At 37.0% G+C, this 17,857-nt stretch overlaps 1 pseudogene; it reads left to right on the forward strand.

Annotated features, from left to right (window-relative positions):
- Positions 1-17,857, forward strand: part of LOC103265354 — a 110,452-nt pseudogene that overhangs the window by 90,832 nt on the left and 1,763 nt on the right.

A 17,857-nucleotide genomic window follows, 5' to 3' on the forward strand; every position in this document is an offset into this window, starting at 1 on the left:
CAACTCAAAAAAAAAAAAATAGTGCATTGAGGGAGCCTGGGGAAAGCATTTGAGTAACAGGGTCTGGATGGACACTTGGGTAGTAACAATCAGGAGGTTCTTATCACTATGGCCTTCTCTGCTCAGTATTCCACCTGGGCCTCCGCTACCTCCTGCCCCCCATTTACAAGGTCATTCACTGTTGTTGTGGGGTCATGGTCACTTTGCCTTGTGTCCAGGGCACCTTGCCTTCTTGTTACAAAGTGTGGTTGACAAGGTGAAACCCAGGGAGCTCTGGGAAATGCTGATCCCCATGACCAATGGACTGCAAGCCTAGGGTTTTGCATGCTGGGAGCAGAGGAAGCATGGGCAGGATGCCTCCCTGGTCATCACTGACATATACCTGCTGGATGAGAGCCAGTACTGCCTCAACCTCATCAACAGCATCTGTCTCAAGAACATTCACTTCCCATCAACTTTGTTCTTCTCCTTTAATCCTGTGTTGTCTATTCTGGGTCTTTTGGTTCTCCATATAAACTTTAGTATCAGTTTTTCAATATCCATAAGATAACTTGCTGGGATTTTGTTGTTTTATTTTTTATTATGAAATCGTGTTGAATTTTGTGAAATCCTTTTTCTGCATTAGTTGAGATTTTTTTTTGAGTCAGAGTCTCACTCAGTCACCCAGGTTGGAGTACAGTGTCATGATCATGGCTACTGCAGCCTCAACCCTCTGGGCTGAGGCAATCTTTCCTCCTCAGCCTTCCAAGTAGCTGGGACTACAGGCACATGCTACCATACCTGGCTAATTTTTATTTATGTATTTATTTATTTATTGTAGAGATGAGGTTCTCACCATGTTGCTCAGGCTGGTCTTCAACTCGTGGACTCAGTCAGTTCTCTTGCTTTGGGCTCCCAAAATGCTGGGATTACAGGTGTGAGCCACCTCACCCAGACATTGATTGATTTGTATATGTTGAGCCATCCTTGCATTCTAAGAATAAATCCCAGTTGGTCATGGTTTACAATGCTTTTAGTATGCTGCTGATTTCAGTTTGCTAGTATTTTGTTGAAGATTTTTGCATCAATATTTATAAGGGATATTGGTGTCTTGTTTCTTGTCTTATAACATCTCAGAAGGCTGTTGCTGCAGCAGCACATTAACTACTTTTCTCTTTTATTTAACATAAGCAGTTATAGCTATACACTTGCCTTTCAGCACTGCTTTTGCTACAGTTATTGTTTTTAATTTCAAAATCCAACTTTTCACCTCCAGCATATGGAAAAGCAATTTTTGTATATTAATCTTGTATTCCGCAACCTTGTTATAATTGCTTTTTAGTTCCAGGATTTCTTTTTGTTCATTCTTTGGACAGACAATCATGCCATCTGTAAACAAGGACCTTTTTATTACTTTCTTCTCAATCTGTATAGCTTTTATTTTATTTCTGTCTTATTTCACTATCTAGGAATTTCGTAGGAGTGGTAAGAGGGTACATTCTTACCTTCTTCTTGATATTAGGTGAAATATTCCAATTTCTCATCATTAAGGATAATGATAGTTGTAGGTTTTCATAAATGTTCTTTTTCTAGTTGAAGTTCCCCTTTAATTCCTAGTTTGCTGAGAGTTATCATGAATGCATGTTGGATTTTGTCATATTCTTCTTTATCTATTGGTATAATCATATTATTTTTGTCTTTAGCCTACTGATGTGATAACTTACAGTAACTGGTTTTCAAATGGTGAACTAGCCTTAAAGACCAGAAATAAATCTCACTTGGTCATAATTCTTACTATATATCAATGAATTATATTTCCTATTTCCTAATATTTTTTATTCATATTAGTCTGTAATTTTCCTTTATTGTAATAACTTTATGTGGTTTTGGTATTAGGGTAAAAATATACTTAGTATTACTTCTACTTTTAAAGGATTATTGTGTTTTCTGTCTTGGTGAATGTCCATGTAAGCTTGAGAAAAATGTGTCTTCTGTTATGGTTGGATAAAATATTCTACAAATGTCACTTACATCCAGTTGACTTTTGGTGCTATTTAGTTGAAGTATATCATTGATTTTTCTACCTGCTGTTTTCATCCATTACTGTTAGAAATGTGTTGAAATTTCTCATTGTAATGGTGGATCTGTCTCTCCATGAAGTTCTCTTAGATTCTGTCTTCTATAATTTGATGCACATAAATACACATACACAGTAAGGATTGTCATGTCCTCTTGGAGAATTGACCCTTTTATAATTATGTAATGCCTTTTAAAATTATCTGATGACTTTCCTTCTGAAAGCTGCTTTGTGTGAAATTAACAAAACATCTTCAGGTTTCTTTTGATTTCTATTAGCATGATATATATTTCTTCATCCATTTATTTTAAACTTTAACTTCAGCAAGTACATGTACAGCATTAGTTACATAGGTGTATTGTGTGATGGTAAAGTTTGGACTCTATAGAACATGTCACCCAAATACTGAGCATGATATCCAATATGCAGTTTTTCACCCATGACCAGTCTCCCCTCTAAGAGTTCCCAGTGCCTGTTGTGTACTCATCTTTGTGGCTATGTGTACCCAGTGTGTGGCTTCCTATTATAAGTCAGAATATGAAATACTTGTTTTTCTGTTTCTGCATTAGTTTACTTAAAATTGTGGCCTCCAGTTGCATTCATTTTGCTGCAGAAGACACCATTCCATTCTTTTTAAAGGATGCATAGCATTTGATGGTGCATATATAGTACATTTTCTTTATCCAATCCACTGTTGATGGGCACCGAGGTTGGTTCTATGTCTTTGCTGTCATGAAAAGTGCTACATATGAGTGCAGATGTCTTTTTGGTAGAATAATTTATGCTCTTTTGGGTATATACACAGTAATGTGATCACTAGGTTGGTTGGTAATTCTATTTTTCGTTTTTTGATAAATCTCCAAACTGTTCTCCACAGGGACTGAACTAGTTTACGTTCCCACCAACAGTGTATAAGCATTAACCTTTTCTCTACAGCCTTGTCAACATCTGCTTAGCCATTCTGACTGGTGTGAGATGGTACCTCATTGTGGTTTTTATTTTTATTTATCTGATAATTAGTGATGTTGACTATTTTGTACTTATTGGCCGCTTGTATTTTTTTTTTTTTTTTGAGATATGTCTGTTCATGTCCTTTGTCCACTTTTTAATGTGGTTATTTGTTTTCTTTTGTTGTTGATTTGTTTAAGTTCCTTCTAAATTCTGGATGTTAGCACATTGTCAGATGCATAATTTGCAAATAATCTCCCATTCATTAGGTTGTCTATTTACTGTGCTGATAATTTTTGGGGTTTTGGGGTTTTGTTTTGTTTTTACTGTACAGAAGCTTTTTAGTTTAATTAGGTCCCATTTATTAATTTTTGTTGTTGTTGCTGCATTGCTTTTGAGGACTTGGTCATAAATTCATTATCTAGTGCAGATTTCCAGCCTCCACTGAGCAGGGCCTGAGGTGGGGGGAGGGAATGAGAAAGAAAGAGACAGAGAAACAGTGGGATTGGGAGGACTCTCTCCCAGGTAGAAAGGAGCGAGAGCAAATTTATTTTCACCGCATGCCTCTTATATAGAGCAAAAATCACCCAAGGGAGGGCAAAACTACACAAGCAAGATATATGTTAACATCTAAACTATGTTTATCTTAATGTCTATGCTAAGTTAAAGTAAGGCAATCCCTTAAGACAGACAGCCTCCGGGCTATGCATGGCACTGCTCTGCTATCCATGGAATAGCAAACAAAGGTCAGGGGAGACAAAGGAAATATATGCTTGGTTCCTTGAACACAAGCCAAGAAACACAAGGACCTTGTCAGCTTATGCTCTGGTTTCCTTCAACCTAGGCCAATGCCCATATGATTTTTTTAAAGGTATTCTCCTAGGATTTTTATAGTCTGAGGTCTGACATTTAAGTCTATTTTTTTTTTTTTTTTTTTTGAGTTAGAGTCTCACTGTGCTGCACAGGCTGGAGTGCCGTGGTACACTCACAGCCACTCCAGCATCAACCCGCTGAGCTCTGGCAATCCTTCTGTCTCAGCCTTCCAAGTAACCAGAACTACAGGCACGTGCTACTGTACCCAGCTAATTTTTTATCTACTGTAGAGACAAGGTCTCACCAAATTGCTAGGCTGGTTTCAAACCCACGGGCTCAGGTAATCCACTCGCCTCGGCCTCCCAAAATGCTGGGATTACAGGTTGAGCCATTGAGCCCAGCCTGACATTTAGTCTTTAAACTATCTTGAGTTAATTTTTTTATATGGGGAGAAGTAGGATTCCAGCTTCATTCTTCCACATATGGTTAGCCATTTTCTCTAGCACTACTTATTGAATAGAGTATCTTTTTCCCAATGTTAATTTTTGTCAACTTTGTTGAAGATCAGTTGGTTATAGGTGTGTGGGTTTATTTCTGGATTATGTATTGTGACTTCTTGGTGTATTTGTCTACTTTAGTACCAGTACCATGCTGTTTTTGTTACTGTAGTCTCATAATAAAGTTTCAAGTCCAGTAATGTGATATTTCCAGCTTTGTTCTTTTTGCTTAGTGTTGTGTTGGCTATTCAGGCTCTTTTTTGTTTCCATGTGAATTTAAACAGTATTTTTTTCTAATCTGTGAAAAATGATGCCGGTAGTTTGATAGGGATTACATTGAATCTACAGATTGCTTTGGGTAGTATGAACATTTTAACAATATTGATTCATCCAAGCCATGAGCATGGGCTGTTTTTCCATTTGTTTGGATCATCTTTGATTTCTGTCAGCAGTGTTTTGTAGTTATTGTTTTAGATATCTTTCACCTCCTTGGTTATGTGTATTCCTAAGCATTTTATTTTATTTATTTGGTGGCTATTGTAAATGGCATTATGTTCTTGATTTAACTCTCACCTTTAACATTCATGGTGTATAGAAAAGCTACTGATTTTTAAATATTGATTTGTAACCTGAAACATTACTGAAGTTGCTTATCTGGCCTAGGAATCTTTTGGTGAACTCTTTAGGGTTTTTAGAATGTAGAATCATATCTGCAAAATGGAAAATCTAACTTCCTCTGTTTTTGTTTGATAACATTTTTTTCCTCTTGCCCAATTGCTGTGGATAGGACTTCTAGTATGTTAAATAAATGTTGACACTGGACATCCTTGTCTTGTCTTGTTACTGTTCTTAGAAGGAATGCTTCCATCTTCTGCCCATTCAGTATTATGGACTGTGAATTTGTTATAGAAGGATTCTATTATTTGAGATATGTTTCTTTAATACCTAGGTGGTTGAGGGTGTTTGTCATGAAGAGATGTTGGATTTTATCAGATGCTTTTTCTGCATCTATTGAGATGATCATATTGTTGTTTTTAATTCTGTTTGTTTGGTGGATAATGTTTGTTGATTTGCATATGGTGAACCAACCTTGCGTCCTGAGAATAAAGGCCATCTGTTTGTGGTGAATAATCTTTTTGATGTACTACTGAATGCAGTTTGCTAGTATTTTCTTGAGTATTTTTGTGTCTGTGTCAGGGATATCAGCTTTTAGCTTTAATTCTTTGTTTTGTCTTTGCCAGATTTCAGTATTATGCAGACCGAGTTAGGGAGGGGTCCCTTCTCCTCAATTTTTTGGAATAGTTTCAGTATGATTGGTGACAGTAAAAATAAAGAAAAAAGTATTAACATCTCCAAGAAATGTGAGATTGTGTAAAATGTCCAAATCTTAGATTCGTAAGTGTTCCTGAGGAAAAGGAAAAGCAAAAGGCTTGAATAACCTATTTGAGGAAATATTTGAGGAAAAATTCCCTGGTGTTACTAAAAATTTAGACACACAGACACAAGAAGCCCGTTGCAAAAAGACACAAGATGATTCATTGCAAAAGGACATCCCCAAGGTCTGTCATCAGGCTATCTAGAGTCAAAATGAAGAAAAAATATCTAAGAGTAGTGGCAGTAAAGTAGCAAGCCTATTAGAAAACAGCAGACTTCTCAGCAGAAATGTTACAAGCCAGAAGAGATTAGCTCCTTTTTTTTTTTTATTTGAAGTGTGGGGTACAATTCAGGATTAGGTATACAAGTGGTCATCGTTCAGGTAAAGTTTAGGCCTCCTTTTGGTTCCCACTTTGCCTGATTTGAGATCAGGTACCCTTATTAATGTTGTGATCCCCCCTCTCCAACTCCGGCAGTATCCCTTTTTTATAGTATTATGGTAAATGTTCAGGGTCCACTTATGAGTGAGAACATGTGGTACTCTGTTTTTGTTTCTGTGATAGAACACTGAGTATGATAGACTCTAAAGCCATCCAAGTTGCTGTGCAGTCCATATGTTTGTCCTTCTTTATGACTGCATAATATTCCATTGTGTATTTAGCTCCTATCTTTAATCTCCTCAAACAGAATAACTGTCAGGCAAAAATTTTGCATCCCACAATTAAGGTTTATGAATGAAGAAAAAATAAAGTCTCTCATAGATAAGCAAATGCTGAGGTAATTTTTCACCACTAGGCTGGCTCTACAAGAAATGCTCCAGGCAGTTTTTCTTCTTTGAAAAACTTGCCCAGGGCAAGTCTTTCTGCCATGAGTCTTCCTTCTTCCTTTTTCTCACTAATAAACTTTGCTTGAAAACTTGAAAGAAAGAAAGGAGGGAGGGAGGGAGAAGAAAGAGAAAAAGGAATGCAGCGAGGAGTTCTAAACAATAAAACAAACGGCTGAAATGCACCAATAGAAAAAAACTGAGAAGAATAAAACTCACAGGGCTTATAAAACAGTAACTCAAAGGCTAAAACAAAGCAACTAGGCAACAATCAGTATGATGACTGGAAAAGTAGCTCACATATTATTACTAACTTTGAATGTAAATGGTCCAAATACCTCCACATGAAAGGTACATGTTGGGGGAATGGACTTAAAAAAACACACAATCCAAGTATTTGCTGCCTTCAAGAGACCCAATTCATTCACAAAGACCCCTATAGACTCAAGGTAAAGGAGTAGAAACAAATATCCTACACAGATGGAAACCATAACTGACCAGGAGTATTATTCTTATATCAGATAAAATAGACTTTAAATCAACAAGAGTGAAAAAAAGACAGAGAAGAGCATTACATAATGATAATGGATCAATTCAACAAAAGACATAGCAAATCTCTCTATATATGCACTTAACGCTGGTAATCCCAGTTTCATAAAGCAAATTTTATTAGATCCAAGAAAAGAAACAGACAGCAATAATATACTAGCGGGAGACTTCAACACTCCACTCCAGCAATATACAGATTGTCAAGGCAGAAAGTCGACAAAGAAACACTGGACTTAAACTGGACTCTAGAACAAAGGGACCTAACAGACATTTACAGAAAATTCTACCCCCAAACTGCAGAATATACATTCATCTCATTAACAGATGGAACATTTTCCAAGATAGACCATATAATTGGCCACAAAATAAGTTTCAATGTGTTCAAAAAATCAAAATTCTATGTAGTACCTTCTCAAATCACAGTGCAATAAAACCAGAAATCATTTTCAAGAGGAACTCTCAAAACCACACAAATACATAGAAATTAAACAATCTGCTCCTGTACAATCTTTGGGTCAAAAGGCAGAAGAATCAAATTGGATCTGTATCTCTCACCACATGCAAACATTAACTCATGATGAATTAAAGGCTTAAATAGAAGACCGGAAGTTGTAAAGCTTATAGAAGAAAATCTAGGAAAAACTCTTCTGGACATTGACTTAGGGAAAGAATTTATGTTTAAGATCCCAAAAGCAAATGCAACAAAAACATAAATAAATAAGACTTAATTTAACTCAATAGCTCTGTACAGTAAAAATAATCAACAGAGTAAATAGAAAACCTACAGAATGGAAGAAAATATGTGCACACTGTACATTTGGTAAATGATCTATACCCCAAATCTACAAGGAACTGAAAAAAATCATCAAGAAAAAAAATAACCCCATTAAAAAGTGACTAAACAACATGAACAGACATTTCTCAAATGAAGATACACAAATGGCCAACAAACATGAAAAATCAGGGAACTGCAAGTGAAAATCACAATGAGATACCACTTTGTCCCAATCAGAATGATCATTATTAAAAAGTCAATAAACAATAGATGTTGGTGTGAATGCAGTAAAAAGGAAATGCTTTATTATTGGAGTACAGTCTCTAAGAAAAACAGTATGGAGATTTCTCAAAGAACTAAAAGTAGACCTATCATTTGATCCAGAAATTCTACTAATAGGTACTACTCAAAAGAAAATAAGTCATTAAGCGAAGAGGACACCTGAACCCATACATTTATCACATCATAATTCATCATTGCAAGGATGGGAATCAACCTAAGGGCCCATTAACTGACAAGTGGTTAAAAAAAAATGTGATACACACACACACACCTCATGAAATAGTATTCAGCCATAAAAGAACAAAATAATGTATTTTGCAGTAATTGGATGGAACTGGAGGCCGTTAGCCTAAGTGAAGTAACTCAGGAATGAAAAAATAAATACCATATGTTCTCACAAGTGAGAGCTAAGCTGTGGGTTCATTTTTTCTTTGCATTTCAGTTTGAGACATTTTTATAGAAACATTTTAAGATAAGTGATTCTCTCCCCAGCCATGTCTTGTGTAGTAGTTAGCCCATTGAAGGCATCCTTCATTTCTCCTACATTCTTTTTGATTTATGGCATGACTTTTGATTCTTCTTTAGTATTTCAATATCTCTGCTTACATTGCCTGTTATTGTATACTGTCTACTTTTTCCATTAGTGCCCTTAATATATTAATCATTGTTAGATTTCTAGCTGATAATTTCATAATCTCTGCCATATCTGAGTCTCAGTCTGTTGCTTCTTTTGTCTCTTCAGACGATGGTTTTTTTCCTTTCTGTTTAAGATATCTTTTCATCTTTTGTTGAAAGCCATATATGATGTACTGGATAATATGAAGTAAGATAAATTGGCATTTAATGAAGATTTATGTATATCTGATATGGATTATGCTATGTTCTCTGTTTGCCATAATTGTAGGTGTCTGAGGATTCAATATCTTCCAGTATCATTGGTTTTGTCTCCACTGCTATCTTTGGAATTCCTTGGAAATGCCTATCTAAATAGAAGCTGAGCCTACAGTTGTTTCAGCTGTAATTCTATGTTATTTTACAGGAGCCCTGTTGATGTAGTGTAAAGTGCAGGGGTGGGAAGCATTTAATACTGCTACGGTTAGATCTCATTCTCTTAGTTTACCTGTGGCCCTGGGCTGTGACCTGGACAAGTTCTTCTCATTTTCCTCTTCCATCTCCATAAATACACACACACACACACACACACACACACACACACACACACACACACACTTACACACACAGTTACTTGAGATAGGACTAGATGGGGCTAGATATTTTTCTTCTTACTGGGTTGCCTCTGGCCAATCAGTTTCCGCTAGGGGTAAACAACAGAATACTCTGAGACTATTTCAAAATTCTTATTTTTCCCCCTCCCCATGCTAGAAGTATAAGGGGAATTTTCTCCAATCTTTATTCTGAGAACTTAGTGGGATTCCTAGAGGTAAAACTCATGAAAGTGTATGGGGCCCCAGTAGTTGTTGACTCTTTAGCTAGTCTACATTCAGCTTCCAGCAGTTCACCAGCTTCTACCAGTTCCTGGCTTTAGCAGCTTCCATTCTCGGTAATCTATGACTTCTTTTATTTACCAGTCTCTGCAGTTTGGGACTGTCAGTTTGCCCTGTAACCTTAATTATATGGAGAAATCTAAGAGTTCATTGTCAGATTTTTTGTTTTGGTGTGTGTTTTTTTGTTTGTTTGTTTTGCTGTAAGTGTGGGAGTGATAACTTCCAAGCTCTTTACATGTCACAGCAGAAGTCCTCATTTCTAAAGGTAAATTTTCGATATATAATATGCATACCTGAAAGCACATATTGTCTATGTCCACTGCTGGATGAATATTCAAACACTAAACATATGTATTTATTTAGCTAGTATCCTGATCAAGAAACAAGACACTACTAGCATCTCAAATTATGTCTTATTACTCCCTTCTACTCTCTTCCTCACTCACCAAGCATAATCACTATCCAAAGTTCTAACAGGACAGCTTAGTTTGTCAATCTTTTTATTTTATATTGATGAAAGCATACTGTAAATACTACTGTATGTCAGGCTTCTCTTGGTAAGCATTATGCATTTCTGTATAATATTTCCTTGTATAAATATGCCATATTTTTCCATTTCTATCACTGATAGGTAGTGTCATGTTTGCATCACCTTGGTAGTTTCCTGTTGCAAGCTATTATGAATAATCTCAGTGTGAACCCCATATTTCTCATTTTCCACCCTACTATTCAGTTCCTTTTATTTTCATAATATTGGGGTTATGCATTATTTGGAGGTGGGTCATCCTAGAAGCTGATGCAGAGACCTTTAAGGTAAATAAACATTTGTATCTCTGATGGGGGAGTGTGCGACAGAATCAGATATTGGAAATGTGGGCATTAGTAGATGCATTTTTTGAGTCTTCATGATGGATCCAGTTCATTGTTTAGAGAAGTGTGTAGAGCTCAGTGAAAATAGTGAGATATAATTTGGGGGTATGTTGAGGTTACTGTGCTCTTAAGCTGTCACTGATATGTCAGTTATTGTGGAGTCCTGGGGGTGCATTTGAGAAACTGTCTCTGAGAATGGACTTATTTGCTTAGTTACTGGGGAGCTCTGAAGGCCTGTTTTGGATATTCAATTGAGTGTCAGTGGTGGAGGATCCATGGGAGTTATTTTTCAGGAGACCAGGATAATCACTGGCTCTTTGTTAGTGTCCCTGGTTGGGTAGTTTGCAGGGGTTGGCTAGTGGGGAATTTTTTAATAGATTGGGAAGTGGGTACTTATGGATGACAAGTTTTTGGAAATTTTGTGGATCACTGATTTAGATTCCCATGTTGTCAGCTACAGAAAGTAGATTAGAGGGTGCCAGGGACTAGGGCAAGGAGCAATGGGGAGTTTTTCCTTAATTGGTACAGAATCTCCACTGAGGATAATGAAATGTTATGGAGATAGTGGTGATGATTGCACAATCTTGTAATGTAAGTAGCCACTTAATTAGACATTGAAAATGGCAATTTTTTAATTACAAATATTTTTACCACAATAAAAATACAAAAAAATTTTTTTTCTACAGAAGCAAGAAAATATATCCATAGTGAAGTTGGGTCCCTAGATCACACCATCTACAAAAATTAAAAATTTGGATGAGATACGTAAATTTAAGAGCTACTTCTATAAAATTATTAGAAGAAAACATGGACATAAGTCTTCATTACCTTGGAGGAGTGATATTTTCTTAAATATGACACTAAAAACACATGCAAGAGGCCTGGCTCAGTGGCTCAGTCTGTAATCCCAGCACTTTGGGAAGCCGAGGTGAGTGAGTGGATTGCCTGAGCCCTTGGGTTCGAGACCAGTCTGGGCAACTTGGTGAAACCTCGTTTCTACAGTAAAAAGGAAAAAATGAGCCGGAGGTGACAGCACATGCCTGTTGTTCCAGCTACTTGGAAGGCTGAGGCAGAAGGATCACTGGAGCCCAGCAGGTGGATGCTGGGGTGGCCGTGAGCATGCCACTGCACTCCAGCCTGGGTGACAGAGAGAGACTCCAACTCAAAAAAAAAAAAAACCATGCAAGAAAAAAAAGAATATATGAAGTGAATTGTATCAAAATAAAAAAAATAATTATGCCCCTATACACCTTATAGAAAGGTAGAAATATTTGCAATCATCTATCTTAGAAGTGGGTTGTAGCCAGGCTCGGTGGCTCAGCCTGTAATCCCACTCTTTGGGAGGCTGAGGTGAGTGGATTGCCTGAGCCCGCGGGTTCGAGATCCGCCTGGGCAACCTGGCGAGACCTCATCTCTACAATAAAATCAAAAAATTAGCCAGGTGTGGTAGTGCACGCCTGTAGTTCCAGCTACTTGGAAGGCTGAGGCGGAAGGATCGCTGGAGCCCAGCAGGTCGAGGCTGCGGTGGCCAGGAGCGTGCCACTGCACTCCAGTCTGGGCAGAGTGAGACTCCAGCTCAAAAAAAAAAAAAAAAAGTGGGTTGTGTCCAGAAGTTTCATTATTGAAAAATTATTTCTATATTTATTCAATAATTTTAAAAATAGCCCAATTGAAACACTGAGAAAGGATCTAACTAATTTTTCAGAGAAGATATATAAATGACCAATAAGTGTATTAGAAGATGCTCAGTATCAGAGAAATGCAAATCAAGATTACAGTGTGATACAATTTATACCAACTAGGATGGTTATAATAAAAAAGGAGACAATAATAAGTATTGGTGAGGATGTGTAGAAATTTGAACCTTCATCCACTGCTAGTGGGAATGTTTAAGAATGCAGCTGCTTTTGAAAACAGGCTGGCAGTTGCTCAAAAGGACACAGAGTTACCATAAGACCTAGCAATTCCCGTCTCAGACACATGTCCAAGAGAAATGAAAATGTATGTTCTCGCAAGGACTTGTACACAAATGTCCACAGCAGTACTACTCATCATAGCCTCAAAATGCTATCAACTGATGAGTAGCAAACAAAATGTAGTATACTCATAAAATTCTATATTCTTGAGCCATAGAATGAAATGAAGTACTGATACAGGCTATAGTATGGATAAATCTTGAAAACATGTAAAGTGAAATAATCTATAGAAAGGTTACATATTGTATGATTCCATTTACATGAACTCTCCAGAATAGGATAATATATAGACAGAAAGTAGTTTACTGGGAGCTGAGAGCTGAGGAGGTTGAAAGAAAACAGTAGTGAGTAATAATGGGTAGAGGGTTTTTTCTTTTTCTTTCTTTTTTTTTGAATAAGGAAAATGTTCTAGAAGTGATAGTTGCACAATTCTATGAATATATTAAAATCCCTTTAATTGTACATGTTAAACGGATGAATGTTTGGCATATGGGTTATACAAAACATGGAACAGCATCTACAAAAGAAAAACCTTGTTCTGTGAAACACTAATACGTTGGTACTAATTTGTTAATATCAAAACTGATTCTTCTTCCACCGCAAAAAGGGAGGCATAATTCAGGAATGTAAATGGGATCATTATAAATTCCGCAGACACTAAAAAGATAATAAAAGGATGTTCTATACAATTTATACTACCAAATTTGAAAACTTAAATAAAACAAATTCCTAGTAATGTACAATAAGCAGTCTGCCATGGAGAGTAATAGGCAATCTGCAGAGTACTATACTTGGTAGAGATTGAATCCATTATCAAAAACTTTTCCAATAAGATAATTCAGGGTTGGATGGTTTTTCTGTTGTATTCTTTTGTTTGTTTGTTTGGGTTAGTATTTTCTTTTTGTTGTATTCTATCAAACACTTAAGGGAACAAAAAACCAATTTGCTACAAGTTTTTCAAAGAATTGATAAAGGCTGGAACACACTCAAGTTATTTTATGCGATAAGGCAATCAAGAATAAAAAACTTAACAAGGACATGCAAGAGAAAAATTCATAGGTCATTCCCACTGATTAACACATATGCAAAAATACAAGACAAAATAATAGCAAATTAAATACTACAATATGTAAAAAGCATAATCTATCATGATTAAGTTGGGTTTATTCTCAGAATACACAATAGGTTTAACCTATAAGAATCAATCAATATAATTTAACACATTCACAGAATGAAGTAGAATCACCCTATATTATCATCTCAATAGATGGAGAAAAGACATTTCATAAAATGCATCCATTCAGCAAAGACAGAAAGAGAAAAACTTCTGCAGTCATATCTAGGGTAGCTATAAACTTTCTAATGAAACAGCATTCTTTTTTTTAAATGTACTTTACTGTAAAGATGTGGGGTACAATTCAGGATTAGGTAAATAAGCGGTCATCATACACATGTAGTTTGGGCCTCCCTTTGGTTCCCCACTTTGCCTAGTTTGAGATCAGGTACCCTTATTGATGTTATGTGCTCTCCACGCCCTCCCTTGGCAGAGTCAATACCGCTACTCTCCTGTGTGAGAGTGGGAATCCCACAAAGGAGAGATCAAGGGATGGGGAGGGCATAGTCTTTGTATACAAATTTCTGACTGATTCCAAACTATGCAAGTGTGAGCCGGACTACGCAGCCCTGCTAAGGCTAAAACAACTGAAGAGAGACTTTAGCTTCTGACACTAACACGTAGAGAAGTTCATATTCAGTTCCAACAAAGTTTTCAAGCAAACAAAAATTCCAACATTCTTCAAAGGAATATAATAAAATCCAGAGTCTTTACAAAATATCATTTGTAATGTCAAGAATATAATCCAAATTTACTGAAAAGGAAGAAACAGGAAAATGTTGCCCATACTTCAAATAAAAGGAAGTTGGGGTGATGGTGCTCACATGTAGTTCCAACTACTCAGAAGTCTGAGGAAGGGGGCAACCCCACTGGGTCCCCTCCCACTGTGGGAGCTTTTCTGTCTTCTCAATAAGTACTGCTTACACACACACACACACACACACACACACACACACACACACACACACACAAAGTCTGAGGCGGGAGGATCCCATCCCTTTGAGCCAGAGGTTTGAGGCCAGCTTAGGCAACACAGTAAGACCCCATCCTATAAAAAAAGAAAGGCAATCACTGGAGGTCAACCCCATGGAGACCCAGATGCAATAATTAGCAAATAGGCTTTTAAAAACTCTTATTATAATTATATTAGCATAAATAAATTAGCATAAGATATCTTGGCAGAGAGAGTTTTTAAAAGAATGAAATGAAATTTGAGAACTAAAAAATAGGATCTCTGAAATTAAAAAAAAAAAAAAAAATCACTAGATAGCCTTGACAACAGATTGGGAATGACATAAAAGTCAGTGAACTTATTGGTCAAACTGAAAAATAGAAAAAGATTTAAAAAATTAATAGGTCCAGTTCAATGACCTTTGGAACAATATCAAACAGTCTCACTGTGGGGTATTATTTGGTGATACCAGAAGGAGGAGAAACAGACTGTAGCCTGCCTGCCCCCACATTTAGTAGTAATAGGTAAAATTTTACAAGTTTGGTGAGGGACATAAATTTATAGATTCAAGAATCACCAAGAAACACAGGTGCAATAAATAAAAAGAAAACTATACCGAGGCTCACTATAGTCAAACTACTGAAAGCTAAAAACAAACACAAGTTAAATGGTAATTACTGGGAAAGAAGTGCATCCTCCTTTTGAAATTCCAAAGCAAAGAAAAGTACAGAGAGTGCTCAGAGTAGAACAAGGCAATAAAGTCTCCTTAGAAGCCCAACTTTAAAAAGATACTACATTTCCCCTTGTAACTCAGGCATTTCCTAGACAGGCCTTAGGATTTGAGGGGAAATTTCAGATTTCTTTTTTGTTGTTGTTGTTCTTTACAAGAGTGAAGCATTAGAAACACACAGACTATCAATTTTTCAGATATTTCAAAGGTACCAACTCTTTGCTGATCTTTTCATTATTATCTGTAATGACTTCCATTCCTGTGATTACCATTGAGTAAGCTGAGAGATTTTTTTTTTTTGTCTGATCCCTTGCAATTTCTGATGGATCCTTTCCTTGCTTCAAAGAGAAGATTAAGTCTAACTTAAAGATAAGGGTCTGCTTATGAGGAAATAAATGCTTATACTGAAGGTATTTGGGATTCAAATCCAGTTCCTCACAGCAATTATATGAAGGAGAAATAGAGTGACACTCTGAAAGAGAGGGAAGACAAAGAACAAACTGCTCCCTCTTAAACAAGGAACAAAAATTAAGACAAGAGAACCCTATGTGGAAGGAGGCAATGACTACAGAGGGCAAATGCTACATGATTTGTAGATAGATACCTTAACTCAGAAAGACCAAGTTGCTGTATTCCTCTAACATCTCATCTTTGTATAAATTCTTCTGATCAGATAAATTCACATTTATCACTGAGTAAATGATTCTAAATGGGTGATTATATCCCCTTCTAGGAAGGAATTGGAATTATGTGATAACAAGTTGTGGCTGTTACAATAACAGAAGTGTGACAACAGAATGTCCAGTTCGAAGAGTCAGGGATGCTAAACACCTGTAATGGTAGGACAATCCCACACAACAAAGAATTACCTTAATAAAAATGGTTCAACTGTGAAACATACTAGCTAATATCATAAACATTTTTCCTACTCAAGGCAAACTGCTTTGATAAATATTTCATCTTATGATGGAAGAGAATTGCAAAAACTCTCAGCAGAAATGACTGCCAAAAAGCCTGCATGAAGAGGCCTGAGACCAAGCTGTACCATGGCTTTTAGTGGTTTAAGGTTGTGTCCTAAGGCTGACCTCAGCCCCCCTTAAAATACCTTCCTGAGAAAACTCAACATTGATATGCATATTTAGTGTTTGTTCCAGCCAAAATATGAAGATAAGTGATCGGTCTTTAAGAAAGCTTGTAATTACATATCATTTCTTTGCCCTGTTGAGATGTAAATCTACCACCCAGAACTTTCACCCCAAGGCCTGGGGAGAGTAAGGACCTAACTCTGGTGCTTGTCTTGCTCTAACGTGCACAACTACCTGAGTCATAAAGATATGATGTTTGCTTGTCTTCTGCATAAGTGTCAATTAGTACAAAAACCCGGATGGTTTAGTCATATGAACTAAACACTCTTCAGTGTCTTTTCTTTAAAAGTACATCCAAGCATTTAAAACATCTCCTGGCTTTTACTTCCCAAAGTGGAGCTCAGTTTACCCTAGATTCTCCTCCCTACTGCAGTAGCTGTTACTGGATAAAATCTTTCTTTAGCCCAGGCAACTTGGAGACTCGTCTCTAAAATCTAAAAAAAAAAAAAAAAAATTGGGGCATGATAGCACGCACCTGTAGTTCCGGCCACTTGGAAGGTTGAGACGGAAGGATCACCGGACCCCAGCAGGTGAAGGATGCGGTGGCTGTGCGCGTGCCACTGCACTCCGCTCCAGCCTGGGTGACAGTGAGACTCTGACTCAAAAAACAAAATTTTTTTAACTTCCTTTAACTAGTGTCCCACTTTGTTTCTCTTTGATAAGAACCATCCATTGTATTTTCTTGAACACCACATATCAGAAAAGGTTTTGAGTAAATGTAAATGAATACTGACAAAACCATAATAGTATGCCAGGGAAGTTTCTAACACAACATATGTAATTGATATCTTGTATTTTTAATCTAAGATAAGGGGATAAATGGAATTGAGTGCACTTTGAGAGGAGAGTAAGAGTATTGATAAATTTGGCATTTTAAAGTAATGGCTAAAACCTCCTACAAACTTACTAGTTTCCCTACTAGAAAATAATAATGACAATAATAAATAAATCCAACATTAGAAGAGAAAAGGTGGACACGGTGCTTGATGCCTGTAGTCCCAGCACTTTGGAAGGCTGAGGCCAGGAGTTCAAGACCAGCCTGGGTAACACAGCAAGACCTCCCCGCCCCCCTCCCGTCTCTACCAAAAATACATTAAATGTAAATAAACTCTCCAATTAAAATTTTAGAGATAGACTTTGGAGTATATTTGCTTATATATTTATTTTGGAGTCAGGGTCTCTCTGTGGCTCAGGCCGGAAAGCAGTGGCATGATAAAGGTTCAGGGGATCCTTCGACGTCAGCCTCCGGAGTAGCTGGGACTAGAGGCGAGAGCCACTGCGTAGGCCCGGCTTGTTTTTCTGCCTTGTGTGTGTGTGTGTGTGTGTGTGTGTGTGTGTGTGTGTGCTTGTTTTTCTGCCTTTTGTGTGTGTGTGTGTGTGTGTGTGTGTGTGTGTGTGTAGACAAAGTCTCATCATGGCCTAAGCTAGCCCGGCTTGTTTTTCTGCTG

This window comes from Carlito syrichta, unplaced genomic scaffold, assembly GCF_000164805.1.
Source record: "Carlito syrichta isolate Samal-C Ts95f unplaced genomic scaffold, Tarsius_syrichta-2.0.1 Scaffold306485, whole genome shotgun sequence".
Lineage (NCBI taxonomy): Eukaryota > Metazoa > Chordata > Mammalia > Primates > Tarsiidae > Carlito > Carlito syrichta.